General features: G+C 38.3%; 1 non-coding gene across 1 annotated transcript; it reads left to right on the forward strand.

The window, feature by feature from the left end:
• Positions 1 to 3556: 3556 nt before the first annotated feature.
• Positions 3557 to 3678, forward strand: LOC111821026 (small nucleolar RNA SNORA26). Its single transcript, XR_002824512.1, has one exon. It is a non-coding gene; the product is annotated as a small nucleolar RNA SNORA26 (small nucleolar RNA).
• Positions 3679 to 14300: the final 10622 nt, after the last annotated feature.

The raw sequence follows: 14300 nt of genomic DNA on the forward strand, positions 1-14300 counted from the left end.
CAAAAAAAAAAAAAAAAATAGCATCTTCTGGTATTCGTGAGTAGTTGAGAGCCAATCGTATGTTGGAAAGAGTACTTACTGAATTTGGAATTAGAAAACCTCAGAGACATACTCAGTTGTAAGTGAAAGAAACATAACTCCAATGATCTCAAGCAAGTTTAATAATCAGTAGTGTTGTTGTAACTAATACTTATCACATCATTGGCTAAGTTATACTGATGAAGAGATTTACCATGTAATCAGTCATGGGAATACAACCATCTCTTGTCTAATTAAACTGTTAAAAAAAAAACTTAATTTTTTTTTTCCCAGCATCTTCCCAGTCTCTTTGTCACCTGAGCTCTTGATAGATTGCTGGGGAAAGGGGTGATTATTATTATCTAAATATTAATTTTCCAAGTCCCTATAACTAAGAGTGTGAGAGGAATCATAGTCATCATGGAAGAAGCTGTTGCTGTTGAGTCAACTCAGACTCATAGCGACACTATAGGACAGAGTAGAATTGCCCCATAGGGTTTCCAAAGAGCAGCTGGTGGATTTGAACTGCCAACCTTCTTGTTAGCAGCTGAGCTCTTAACCACCATGCCACCAGGGTTACATAGGCATCAAAAGGTGAAAATATTTACTGATCAACAGACCATCGATAAGACTGTTGTTGTTAAGTGCTGTCAAGTCGGTTCTACAGAGTAGAATTGCTCCATAGGGTTTCCTAGGTTATAATTTTTTATTTTTTGTTGTGCTTTAGGTGAAAGTTTACAGAGCAAATTAGTTTTTTATTGAACAGAACTACATGTGTTGTTTGTTTTATAGGCCTGTCTAATCTTCGGCCCTAGGTTGTAATTTTTCAGGAAGATGATTGCCAGGTCTTTCTCCTAGGAGCCACCAGGTGGGTTCAAAACCCGCCAACCTTTCAGTTAGAAACTAGGCACTTAACCATTCATTGTACCACCAGGGTTCCATGTTCATTAAGGTTTGTTGTTGTTGTTGTGTGCTCTTAAGTCAATTCCACTCATAGCGACCCCATGTGACGGAGTAGAACTGCCCTAGAAAGTTTCTAAGGCTATCACCACCAGGACATCCTACCAACTTCACACTAAACTCTATCCTCCCTCTGGTACTGATGTCTTTTGAATTGCAAAGTGAAATTGCAAATCTTGCAAATTATGTTGGATTTTACAAAGGTGATTAAAGTCCTTTTGAAGAACTTCTGGAATCACATGGAAAACTGTTGACAAGTGAGGACCTAGAATGTTTAAATGCGTTAGCAATTGAAGCAGATAAAATCAATAAAGATGAAGTAATATAGGAATGCAAAATAAAATTATTTTAATATCAAAAGTTGGTATAGGTTCTCAGAAAAATTGAAGTTCTTGAATATTTCTGCAAAATAATCCCCTATATGATGTTACTCTTGTGCTGCAATGTCACTCTTCACCAAAAAGGCCATTTTGATTCTTTGTTTGTTCTAAGAGTTACAATACAAATAAAATCAAATAATAATATAAACATTGTTCATAAATGAAAATTTCTTTCATATTTTTAGTTTTATTTTTCGAGAATAATTCTCAAACAAACCTTACTTTCCCAATTTTCTTTGAAAAGTTGGTCTGCACTTTAAATGGATTTATTTTAAGTGGTCTTTTCTTGGTACCAATTGTCCTTTGATAATAAGGACCTTTTTGCCTTTCTGACAGCCCCGTCACATTGTTTGTGTGCATATGTTTCCTGAACCAAACTGTGATCTCCTCAAAGGCAAGTATCTTCTCGTATTCATCTTTGATTCCCCTAATTCTAGTTGAGTACCTGCTTATAATGTTGGTGGAATAAATAATGGATAACTGGATAAGTCTAGTAAGCACTGAACATCTGCCTTGTCACATGTCCAGAGATTTCCACTTAAGCTTGATGTCCTGGGTCTTGGGGGCCTAAGCAGTCTATTTCTAGAGGCATAGAGCTGGACCAGATAATCTATTAAAGCACTTAAAATTAAGCCATGCCTAAAAGCTTTTGCATTTCCCTTCCTTTTGAAAATACAATTTTAGGTGCATTTTAAATATAGACAACCATCACTTCACGCACACACACACACTCACAACGGGTTACCAAAATATCCAAAGGAGCTGATCACTCACAAACCAATCCCTTGTCACTAACAAGGACCAACTCTCAGATAAGAAATCAGCAAGCACATCTTCCAGCAGTTCCAATACGTGCTTGAAAGTGGTCTATTGTTGATTCTAGGAGCCAGGGGTACAATAAACCACTGCCAAGTAGTCTTGGGAGAGTCCAAAAAGTGGCTAGGAAGCTGGCTGGAGTCGAAATGAGGTTAGCACCGGATGGGTTTGCACACTCCATTCTCGGGCCTACAGTTGCTGACATGCCTCTTTAATTCACTTGACGGGAAATAACCCTATAAGGGGCCTTCTTTGACTGGCCTGGAACTATATGGCTCAGACTAAACATATTAAATTCATTACAGCAAATTCGTCTTTGGCCCCTGGTGGCTGCAGGGCTACGGGGAGGACAAAAAGCCCTGCTGCTATCCGGACGTTGGAAATCTGCTGCCGGAGATCCAGATGGAGGTGAGGATGGATTTTCAGCAGATTTCAAACATGAGAGTCATTATCCAATTAGAATAGATTGATTTAATGGCTTAGAAGATTATGTAAGGTGCCCGAGGAGGGACCCACAGAGGGCTTTTGTGAGCTTAAGCAGGCACTATGGAAAAGCACCCCTAGAGTTCCACGCAGCGTATAAGCCCTGCATTTGGATGCCTTCGAGTGCCATATTCAGGTCAGTACTAATAAGGACAGTTTACATCACCTCTTTGCCTTAAAGAGAGAATGATGACAGGTGACCTAGTGCAATTGAATTTACTGAACAACTAGTATATGCCAGGTACCCTGCTAGGCACAGGGCTGCAGTGCCTTAAAAGTGCGCCAAGAAGAAAAAAAAAAAAGTGCTCCAAGAGTTATCAAACAGGGTATATGGGTCAAAACTCCATCTAGATCTGTCCTGAACAAGAAGAAATTGACTGAGATGAAACATAAGAATTTAGTCAAAACAAACTCCTTAACTGTAAATGTGACTGAATATTGGAACAGGCCACCACCAAGGTTTTTAAAACTTCACATGAGGAGGTTTGCTTAGCAAGTCCATCTCAAATAATTTGTGTCTAGAATTTAGGTCTGCTCATGGTGCTTCCTGGTGTCCTCTTCAGTTTCTTGAATCTAATTCTGTTTGAGGAGTAAAATTTAACGAAAGATTTCAGTGCTTTAATTGGAACTTTCATGTATTATGAATAAAGCACAATTTTAGGTAGAGCATTTTGCCTGCAATGGGAGATGAACAAGTCCCAAACTGCTTCCACTCTAAAGGGCTACTGCAAGCCTTGGACTTGGAAGCTGTATAACACGACATCTATTACTGTATTAAACTTATCCACAATTTGTCTTTAACAAAGAGATTAGTTAAATAGAAACACAAATTTAGAAACAAATAAAAAATGGAAATGGCACGTACAATACTTCAAAAGCTTAAGCTAACACCCTCGCTTGTGTCCTTTTAAGAATGATGTAGTGCTTTAAGAGGCTAATACAAAAAGACAAAGCAAGACTCCATAAAATCCAGAGAATAGATCACAGAACTCCTCTTTGGATCCTGTCTGGAGACATAACTGAACAACAACAAAGGTTGTTCTCTTGGATGGAGGCCGGAGTGCCAGCTGGAAACACATCCCAAAGAGAAGGCCCAATTGCCAAGGGAACATTGACTGATCCAGCCAAGGTCCTCACTAGGAGACAGTTGCAGGAGTATCTATGAGCACCGTCAGGAGTTTCCTTGTGAAAATAGTTATATATTCACTCTAGCATTAAAAAAAATCCAATCCGGTCTCCAGAATCTCTTATTCTAGAGAAGGCAGAAATGGTATTAGCATTGACATTCTTCAAAATGTAAAATTTTGAAGTCACAGAAAAACCCCATACCTGCCAGGATAATGCCATTTCTATACAGGAGCAGGCTCCATTCCTCACTGTTGTCCTGGGAACCTGAGCTGCATAGGTCAACACTGACTGCATGATTACTGCTGGACAGAACTTGACGAAGGGAGAAATCTATGAACCTGCATGATCCACCCTGCCTACAAAACTACCATCTGTTCACATCCTACACTCCATCTCTTCTCCAAGCCAGGAAAGGGTAGATGGAGAAGGAAAAAAAAAAAGGCCTTCTACATTCTGTAAAAGAAGCACAGTGACTTGAAGTTACTGTACCAAAGCCCGCTCACTTTCCCCTCTTAGAGTCTTTGGATCGAATAGAGGACAGGTGTCTATTACTGTTTAATAAACATGGTGTCCTTGACACTGAATGAGCATTCATTAACGACAGCTTCCTTTAAGCCATGAATATTAACAGACCAACTGAATAAATAAAGTATGTTAAAAGTATGACCTTTGTCATCTAATAGGAAAGCATATGTGTGGGACTATTTTTAGTTATCGTTTTTAGGAGCTTAATCCATTGAATTTTTGGTGCAGGGGAGTGGGGGAAGAAGCAGCCAAAACTTTAGTCATGGGCAGTCAGACTTAATTATAATTTCTAAAAAAGATTGTTGTCATTGTTAGGTCGTCAAGTGGCTTCCAACTCATAGCAACGCTACGCACAACACAACAAAACACTGCCCGGTTCTGCACCATCCTCACAACCATTGCCATGCTTAAGCCCGTTGTTGCAGCCACTGTGTCAATCCATCCCCTTGAGGGTCTTCCTCTTTTTTACTGACCCTCCACTCTACCAAGCATGATGTCCTTCTCCAGGGACTGGTCCCTTCTGATAGCATGTCCAAAGTGTGTGAGATGAAGTCTCCTCATCCTGGCGTGTATTGAGCATTCTGGCTGTACTTCTTCCAAGACAGACTTGTTCATTCTTTTGGCAGTCCATAGTTTATTCAACATTCTTTGACAACACCATAATTCAAAGGCATCAATTCTTCTTCAGTCTTCCTTATTCATTGTCCAGCTTTCACATGCATATGAGGCGATGGAAAACACCATGGCTTGGGTCAGGCACACCTTAGTCCTTAAAGTGACTTCTTTGCTTTTTAACACTTTAAAGGGGTCTTTTGCAGCAGATTTGCCCAGTGCAATGCACTATTTGGTTTCTTGACTGCTGCTTCCATGGGCATTGATTGTGTATCCAAGTAGAATGAAATCCTTGACAGCTTCAATATTTTCTCCGTTTATCATGATATTGCTTATTGGTCCACTTGTGAGGATTTTTGTTTCTTTATGTTGAGGTGTAATCCATACTGAAAGCTGTAGTCTTTGATCTTCATCAGTAAGTGCTTCAAGTCCTCTTCACTTTCAGCAAGCAAGGTTGCATCATATGCATATCAAAGTTTGTTAATGAGTCTTCCTCCAATCCTGATCCTGTGTTCTTCTTCATATAGTCCAGCTTCTTGGATTATTTTCTCAGCATACAGATTGAATAAGTATGGTGAAAGGATACAACCCTGATGCACACTTTTTCTGACCTTAAACCATGTAGTATCCCCTTGTTCTGTTCAAATTACTGCCTCATGGTCTAAGTATAGGTTCCTCATGAGCACAATTAAGTGTTCTGGAATTCCCATTCTTCACAATGTTATCTATAATTTGTTATGATTCACACAGTCAAATGCCTTTGCATAGTCAATGAAACACAGGTAAATATCTTTCTGGTATTCTCTGCTTTCAGCCATGATCCATTTGACATCAACAATGATATCCCTCATTCCCCATCCTCTTCTGAATACTGCTTGAATTTCTGGCAGTTCCCTCTTGCCGTACTGTTGCAACCACCTTGGAATGATCTTCAGCAAAGTTTTACTTGTGTGTGATATTAATGATATTGTTCAATAATTTCCACATTCTGTTGGATAACCTTTCTTTGAAATAGACACAAAAAAGTTTAGGCCATAAAAAGCTCTATTTGGCTCCAGAGATCTGCTATCTTGCCACTAATTATTTCTTCCTTATTTTGCTTCTTACATGCATGAAGCTAAAAGTCCAAGTTTTTTATTGTAGAGGATGCAGTACTGAGCAAGCTCACTAGGACAGCGGTACTCAGAACACTTAGTGGAAATTCTGGGATTTCACTCACACTATTGTCCTCAACTCCCATTATGATCAGTGCTAAGTTCAGTTGACTCTGCCCCCTAAATATCTCTCCACTCTTTCTATTCTCTCTATTCTACGCACTGTGGTGGCTCTTGTCTCAGCCACTGTCACCTCTCCCCTGGGCCCCTGCAATTCCCTCCCAACTTGTCTCCAGCTTCCTCTCCAAGGGCTCCTTTTCACTTCATCCACCATGATTGGATTCACAGATGTGAGCATGACATTCACCTGGTTAAAAATCTTTGATGGCTTCCCATTATACTTAGGATTAAAAACACAAGAAAGTAAACTAAACATACAACTAACAAACAAACAAACAAAAGAACAGGTCCTGGGTGCGTCATCTCACGCCTCTCTTCTTCATGATCTCCACTCCAGACACACAGGACTTCTTTCACTTTTCCAAACATGTCATACTCCTACCTGTCCAGTGCTTTGAACCAGTTCCTTCTGATGCGAACTCCTGCTGAGAATTTGCATATCTCAGGAGATGCTAATGCTGCTGGTTTGGGACCAATTCTGAGAACCACTAGCAGAGCAGTGGTTCTCAAAACTTATTATACATAAGAATCACCTGGGGATCTTGTTAAAATGTAGATTCTGATTCGGTATATCTGGGATGGAAATGCAAATTCTCAGCAAGGGTTAGAACCAGAACAAACCAGTTCGAAGTCCTGTTCCTGTCCCAGAAGATTCACACCTGTTGTTGCTTCTATCTGCCAACTTCGTTGCCTCACTAACACATCCCCCAGGTTTCTATTGAAATATGATTTCCTCCAGAATCCCAGCCTTAAGAGACTTCCTACACAAGTTAGATCTGCCTTTATCAGCTCCTGTAGCACCCTGCATTTCTCCATCATAACACTCAGAGCTCTTTTAGTCACTTATTCAATACTTTTCTTCTCTAGTTGACTGAAACTTCCATGACATAAGGGGCAAGTTCCTTTTAGGCAAATTTGTAGCTACAGACTCTAACATTCAAACAGATATTATTATTATTCCAGTTTTTAAAAATGAGAATATTAAAGCTTTTAGATTTGAAATTATTTGCCCATGTATTTGAACTAGTAAGCAAAGCTGAGGAGCTCATCTTTTGTATCTGAATCAAAAGTCTATGACATTTCTACCTATGATTTATGGGTAAACAAGTAGAAATATAAGAAATAAGTTAGTATTCAGTACTTATCATGTCCTAGGAGATGGGGGGGGGGGAAGAACATATAGAAAATATTATTGATTCAAAAGAAGGAAGGGAAAGAAAAAAAAGAAACAATGGAAAGGAATAATAAATTGAAAACACAAATATATATGATAGAAATAGAGCTGAATATACCCTTAATCACAATAAATCATACCAACTGTATTCATCTATTTAAGAAGTACCTAGACCTTTGAACTGATTTATATAAATACATTTGTGTGTGTATATATACATTCAGCTATATATTTTTTAAAAGAGTCACACCTAAAACAAACCACACAGAAAGGAATACTGGTGCAACAATATTTACACCTGACAAAATAGATTTTAAGGAAGAAATCACTATTGGAGTAGAGAGAGATACAAATAATAATAAAAGTAGTAAAACAATGAGATAAAATGATCATGAACTTGAATGCACCTCACAACATGACCTTGAATATACATATTCTCGTTCACACACACACACACACACACACACACAAATGGACAAAATCATAAAGAGAAATCACCAAATTTACAATCATAGCAGGAGATCTCAACGTATGTCTATGAGATACTAATAGATCAAATAGAGAAAAAAATAGCAAGGACTCAAAAATCAGAACAACAAAACTAATAAGCTTGAACATTTACAAAATTGGCCATATTTAAGTCACTAATGTATCTCAGCAAATCTCAAAGATTCCACATCATAAGGCCACATAATCTAACCATAAATTGATTAAATTATAAAGCAAATTAAAATGTGATTAAAAATACTTCATATGCACAGTATAGGGAGAGCGATTAGGGTCACATAACAATGTATGTATAAATTTTTGTATAAGACCAACTTGAAATGTAAACTTTCACTTATACTACAACAATAAACAAATAAAAATACCTCATACATTTGAAATTTAAAATCTAAATCTTAAATTACTCATAAGATAAAGAAGAATCACAACGGAAATTATTTAGAGCAAGGAATTAAAATTACTACACATAAAACCTTACAGGAAGCAGCTGAAGTCATACTTGGATGAAAATGAATTTTTAAAGAAGAAAAATTGAAAATAAATTAATTAAATCTAAGCACCTAGAAAAACAAAATGAACCTATAGCAAGTAAAAGGAATAAAAAAATTAAAATGAGAGCAAATATTAATAGATAGGAAAAAAAACAGAAAGAATTTAAAAAATCAAAAGCCAGTCTTTTGAAAAATATAATAAAATAGACAAATCTCTAGTAAGACCAATAAGAAAGAAAATGTTAAAATGCTCAAATAAACATTATCAGTAAAGAATAGAGAAGAGACATACTATGGAAATGGCAGAAAAATTTAAAACTCATAAGAAAATATATGTTTAATCTATTTTAAAAAACTTAGTTGAAATTGGATCGTATTCCAGAAAAATATCAATTATTAAAATTGCCTCAAGAAGAAATCAAAAAGCTCAAAAATCCAGTAACCATTAAAGAAATTGGCTAAGTGATTAATTTCCCCATTTTTTGGGGTTTAGAGTAGAGTAGAAAGGTGGAAAGAAGTGGTTTTAGAAGCAAGTTCTACCGAATCTGCAAGGAACACATAATCTCTATTTTACAAAAGCTGTTTTAGAGAATTTAAAATGAAAGAAATCTGTCCAATTCTTTTATAAGGCTGGTTGAACAAAAAATGGGAAAGGACAATACAATTATAAACTAAGTTTACTCATGAATAGAAACGCAAAAATATTAGTCAGCTGAATTTAGCAGATTTTTAAAAATGACCAAGTAAGGTTTAGTCCAAGGATGCAAGAATGGTTTAATATCAGAAAACCTATTAATTTTTACATAACATTAATAGATTAAAGGATAAAAGTTTGTCTACTTGATGCAAAAAAAAAAGATAAAATTCAATATTTACTCATTCACGATTAAAATTCTTGAGAAACTAGGCATAAAATGAATCTACTTTAACCAGGGAAAAGGATTTCTACCGAAAACATGCATCAAACAGCACACTCAATTATAAAATTGTAAATACAGTCCCAACAAATCAGAAAGCAGATGCCTTTTAATCACCATTGCTATTCAGTCTTATACAGGGTTAACTATCTGATGCAATTAATCAAGAATAAAATATAATAAAACCTATAAGAATTGGAAAGGAAGACGCAGAACTCCATCCTCCTATTCAAAGTTTCCCTCCCTTCATTTGTCCCACCTCATCCAACATGTATCCTTACTTCTTCCTGAGGAATCAAGTCCTACTCCCATCTGCTGTGAATCAAAGACACCTTCTCCTGTCATTGCCACACAGAGAGAAAAGTGGTTAACTTCAGGTTTCATGGGAAGGGGAAGGAAAGATACCAGATGGTTCTCCATTCTGATTTGTAGTTGGATTTTTCTATAAGAGGAAAAAGATTCGGATACAAATTAGCTGTCTCCTGAAAGCCCTCATCAAGTCTACAAATGAGACTTTCTCCAGTCATACAGCTTTGTCCTTATTGTCATTTGTCTTTTCCTGACTCTGGATTATAGGCAAAGCCCTGGTAAAGAAGATCTCTATGGCAATCACTTCAACCCAATTCCCGTGATTTTCTCCTGACTGGCGGACAGAGGCTATCATCCTAAAACATGATTGTTTCAAGGTATCAGTCCTTGAAACATGTGACTATTCATTGACTCAGCAATTATAATTCTAGGAATTTATTTTAAGGAAATTAACAGATGTTGTACAAGGATATCTATCCCAGCATTATTTATAATAATAAAAATATTCAAGCAATGTAAATGTCTAACAATAAGGAATTGATTAGGTCATTAATCTCATGGAACATTTTGTAGTCAATTAAAAAAATCATGCTGTAGCAAAGTATTTGCTGACATGAGAAAAACGTGCTTGATATCTTGTTAAGTGAAAAAACAGGCTAGAAAATCTTGTTTGATAAATGTTACTAATATTTTGATGATAGTCACTTGCCTGAAAAAAAATACTGAAAGGACCTACAACAAAAACAGTAACTTGGTTATCTCTGCATAGTGGGATTACAGGTATTTCTGGTTTATTTATTGGGTTTTTTGTTTGCTTTTGTGCTCTTCTATGTGTTCCAAGTGAGAAAAGGAAAAAATAGTCCCTGACAGCTTCAGCTAGGAGCTGGACTGGCTCTAATAGCTGGACCATGGTGTTCTCCTGATGAGCATAAACAATCTGACACCACACCAATAAGATATGACCTTCATCTATGACCATGACAAAACAAAACAAACATAACTTCTTCATCTTTTGCTAGCAGTCCATATCTTGACCTCTTGGTTCTTCAATGTGCCTGCCCTGTGATAGTTCCTAAATGACTCAGTGTCTTTGACTAGTCTGGCCCTATTTCTATCCCTGTTTTGTCTTTATTGTGATTTGTTAAGCACATTTCTCTTCTGCTGTTGAACTAGCTTTTCACTCTTATCCAGAAACAACGTGAACAGTCTTTTGTTGTTTACCTCAGTGAAAGAGCACCAATGAGACAGTATCAATGCAAAAAATTGCAAGTATGTAAAACCTTTCTCAGAACATGTTTATGCCATGCTTCCTTTTCCCTGTAATTTATCAGTCTCTGGAGAACCAGCTTCTTCTAGAAGGAGACCTTAGTATAGGAGCTTCACTCACCATGCATAGCCTTGAAACAGTGTGAGGAGAAAAGATATGCTTTTGACCTAGTAGAGATGGAGAATTCCAAGTGTGTGGCTCTGTTTTATGAAGAGGCAGAACTGATTTCAGTTAGGATAGTGGTTTCATTATTTTCTCTAGAGGTTGTATTGAAATGCTTTCTGGTATTTCATTTGACAATAATAAAAATGGCAAAATAAATGTGCATTAGTCTATTTTATTTGAGACAGGATCAAGGAGTCCTCCAATGTGCTGGCCACACCATAGGCTTACCAGCAGAAATGGTGAATGACTAACTGGGAATTTAATGCAAATACCCAATCAGTATGTGTGATCTGAGTTCCAGGAAGAAAATTTGCAATCCCTTTAATTCTACTGGGCACCATTATTTGTGGATGTTGCCAAACTAAGGAAAAATAAAATGCAAAGCATTCACACTGAACTTTGGACACATCCTTACATAATAGTTTTTATTCCATCAGCAATAACACATCCTCAGAGGACCCCGAGACCCAGATTCCTAAGGACAGTGCTTGACATTGATTGATTGCTTTCTAATACATTTCCAAGCTACCTGGTTGAATGTTCTCACCACAAATCTGGCTCAAAATCTAGGCAGTCCTCAAATCTAGACAGTCCTCCTGAGTCATCCTGCTTGACGCTTCCCATCTGTGTCCTGCACTTTGCTTGGCTGATATTATTTCAGTTGGACTTTCCAGTTCACTCACTGGGGTTGATGTGATTGGAGTTCTGTTCCATGTATTCTGGCACCACCACATCTTTTGAGGGCAAGGACTGTCCTCGGTGTCTTTCTACTCTTAAATCTCACAATATTGTGCATACAGTAGGACCATAATGATTGCAGTCAGAGGCCTGTGGCTGCCATCTCAGGGCAGCCCAGCTTCCATGATTTGGGGATTGTGCAGCACTGAGTAGAGGTTCCTGGGGCCTCTAATTTAAAGGAGAAGCCCAAGCTACTCCTCCGGCATGTATAATAGCCATAAAAAACCCAAACCTGTTGCTGTCTAGTAGATTCCAACTCATGGCAACTCTATAGGACACAGTAGAATGGCCCCATATGGTTTCCAAGAAGCAGCTGGTGGATTCAAACTGTCAACCTTTTGGTTAGCAGCTGAGCTCTTAATCACTGTGCCACCAGGGCTCCATAGTAGCCATAGAGGGTAGTAAAGACATTTTACAGAATAAGGAGCCAGGTAGGGCAGTAAATGGGAAAGATCTGTTTGTTCAGGGACTGACAAGACAGCAGCTTGGGCCCTGGTTCTTTGTGGCTGCTTTGGCTTTACCACAATACTCACAGAGCATAATCTGGAGAAATGAGTCGAGTCTCCATTCCTGTGCCATACTGGCTTTCCGTCCTTCCGTCTTTCCATTTTTTCCTTTCCTGACTCTCTCTCTTTACCCATTCCTTCCCTTCTTGCTTTCCTGCCTTCACCATTCATGGAGTTTTCCACAAGGCTTTGGACTCAATGATGTAGAGATTCAAACATGAGCAAGACAGGAGCTCTGCCTTCTAGAAAAGTAACCCCACCTTGGGGAGGTGAGGCCTGACCATGGGCATTGTTTCAGTTGGTGTCCTAGATGAACTAGAATGGCACACTCAGATGGTTAGAGAATTAATGAAGGGTTACTTTACAAAAGGGGCTCTGGAGGTGCAACGGTTAAGTGCTGGGCTGATAACTGAAAGGTTGCCAGTTTGAACCCACCCAGCGGCTCTATGGGAGAAAGACCTGGCAATCTGCTTCCATAAAGATTACAGCCAAGAAAACTCTGTGGGGCTTTTCTACTCTGTCACATGGGGTCACTATGAGTCGAAAATCGACTTGATGGCCCCTAACAACAACAACTTTACCAAGGTGTGGACAACATTTCAGTAACCATAGGGAATGGTAAAGCACCCAGGAATTAGCAATAGAGGGAAGCTGTTACCGTCTGTAAGGTCAAATAGGCAAAGTGGGGGAGGGGGCTAGAACCCTGAATAAACTAGTCATAGAAGAGTTAAGCAAAGAGTAACTTAAAAGTGGAAGACAAATTAGCAGTAAGAAATCAAAAGAAATGAGACAAGACAGGTTGGAAGAAGCCCTGAACACTTTTGAATCATGTGGAACATTATTTCTATCTCCCAAGAAACCAATCTGTAAAGTGGCTCAAATCAACTACATTAGGTATAACCAGCACAGGAACAATAAAAGACACACAAATCAAAATTTCACTGTTTCCTAAACATGCTAGATTGTAAACTCTCTGTTTAATTACATGGAGTCTTGACATATGCAGAATTGCAGTATCTTTGTGCAATTTCACATGGGAAGTGCATTGAACATAAACTACATTTGGCTGATTTTGAAGGAAACATTCTTTGAGCCTGTGAGCACAACAGGAGCTGTAGCCCCATGTACTCCACCTGGATGCTCTCTCACTCCTTATTTCACTCTATCTCATTGGTCACTCCCCTCTGTCATCCTCCCAGAGCCCCAGTTCAAGCTTTTATTCTCTAGTGTCTCCACTTCTCTCCATCAGTAAACTCCACCTCTACTTACCTGATAGTGTCTATGGAAGTCCTGACCTTGAACTTTCCCTGTGTCTTATAAGTCAGCATCTCAGGCTTTGGTCAAATGATAACAAAGGATTTGTTTGTTTGTTTGTTTTGCATAGCTTTTCCTGCCTAGAAGGTGCTAAAGAGTGGGCTCTGATGTCATGAATGAGGGAAGACGAGGACTGTCAATTCCATCTCTGTCTCACCACTAGTGAGGGCTGGGTCCAGTTTTCTTACACTTCACCACAGTAAGTATTGATATTTCTCCTAAGAAAAACCCAGAATAGCCTCATGTAGAGAAGGAACAGACCTGTGAAATGACTTGAGAAATAAGAATTGACGAATTTTTGTTCTTCCTGATCCCACTTACATTTAAAACCACCATGTTAGCTGAAACGTGATTCATCTGAACCATTTAGGATATAGCCCAGCCCTAAATTGTATATTTCTGATCTCCAAACCTCTCTCCTGTTGGCTGGGGGTGAGGGGAGAGACTCTGTTCAGTCTGCCACAATCAGAAAGATTAAGAAGACAAAGAGAATCAGAAGAGGAAATAAAAGTGTTTTCTAAAGAGAACTTGGTACATATATTGGAGCCTCTTCAGCAATTACTTTGTATTGTCAATCTTTAAAGAAATATTTATTTGAAAACTGGTGCTCTAAATATCACTATAAAAGGCTATCATGGCTGTGGAACTGTGGCTGAGGCTGACACTGGAGGAGACTCCTTCTCACTGGTAAAGTGAGCACCGTCTGGGGGCAAGTT

Source organism: Trichechus manatus, unplaced genomic scaffold, assembly GCF_000243295.1.
Source record: "Trichechus manatus latirostris isolate Lorelei unplaced genomic scaffold, TriManLat1.0 scaffold00059, whole genome shotgun sequence".
Classification (NCBI taxonomy): Eukaryota; Metazoa; Chordata; class Mammalia; order Sirenia; family Trichechidae; genus Trichechus; species Trichechus manatus.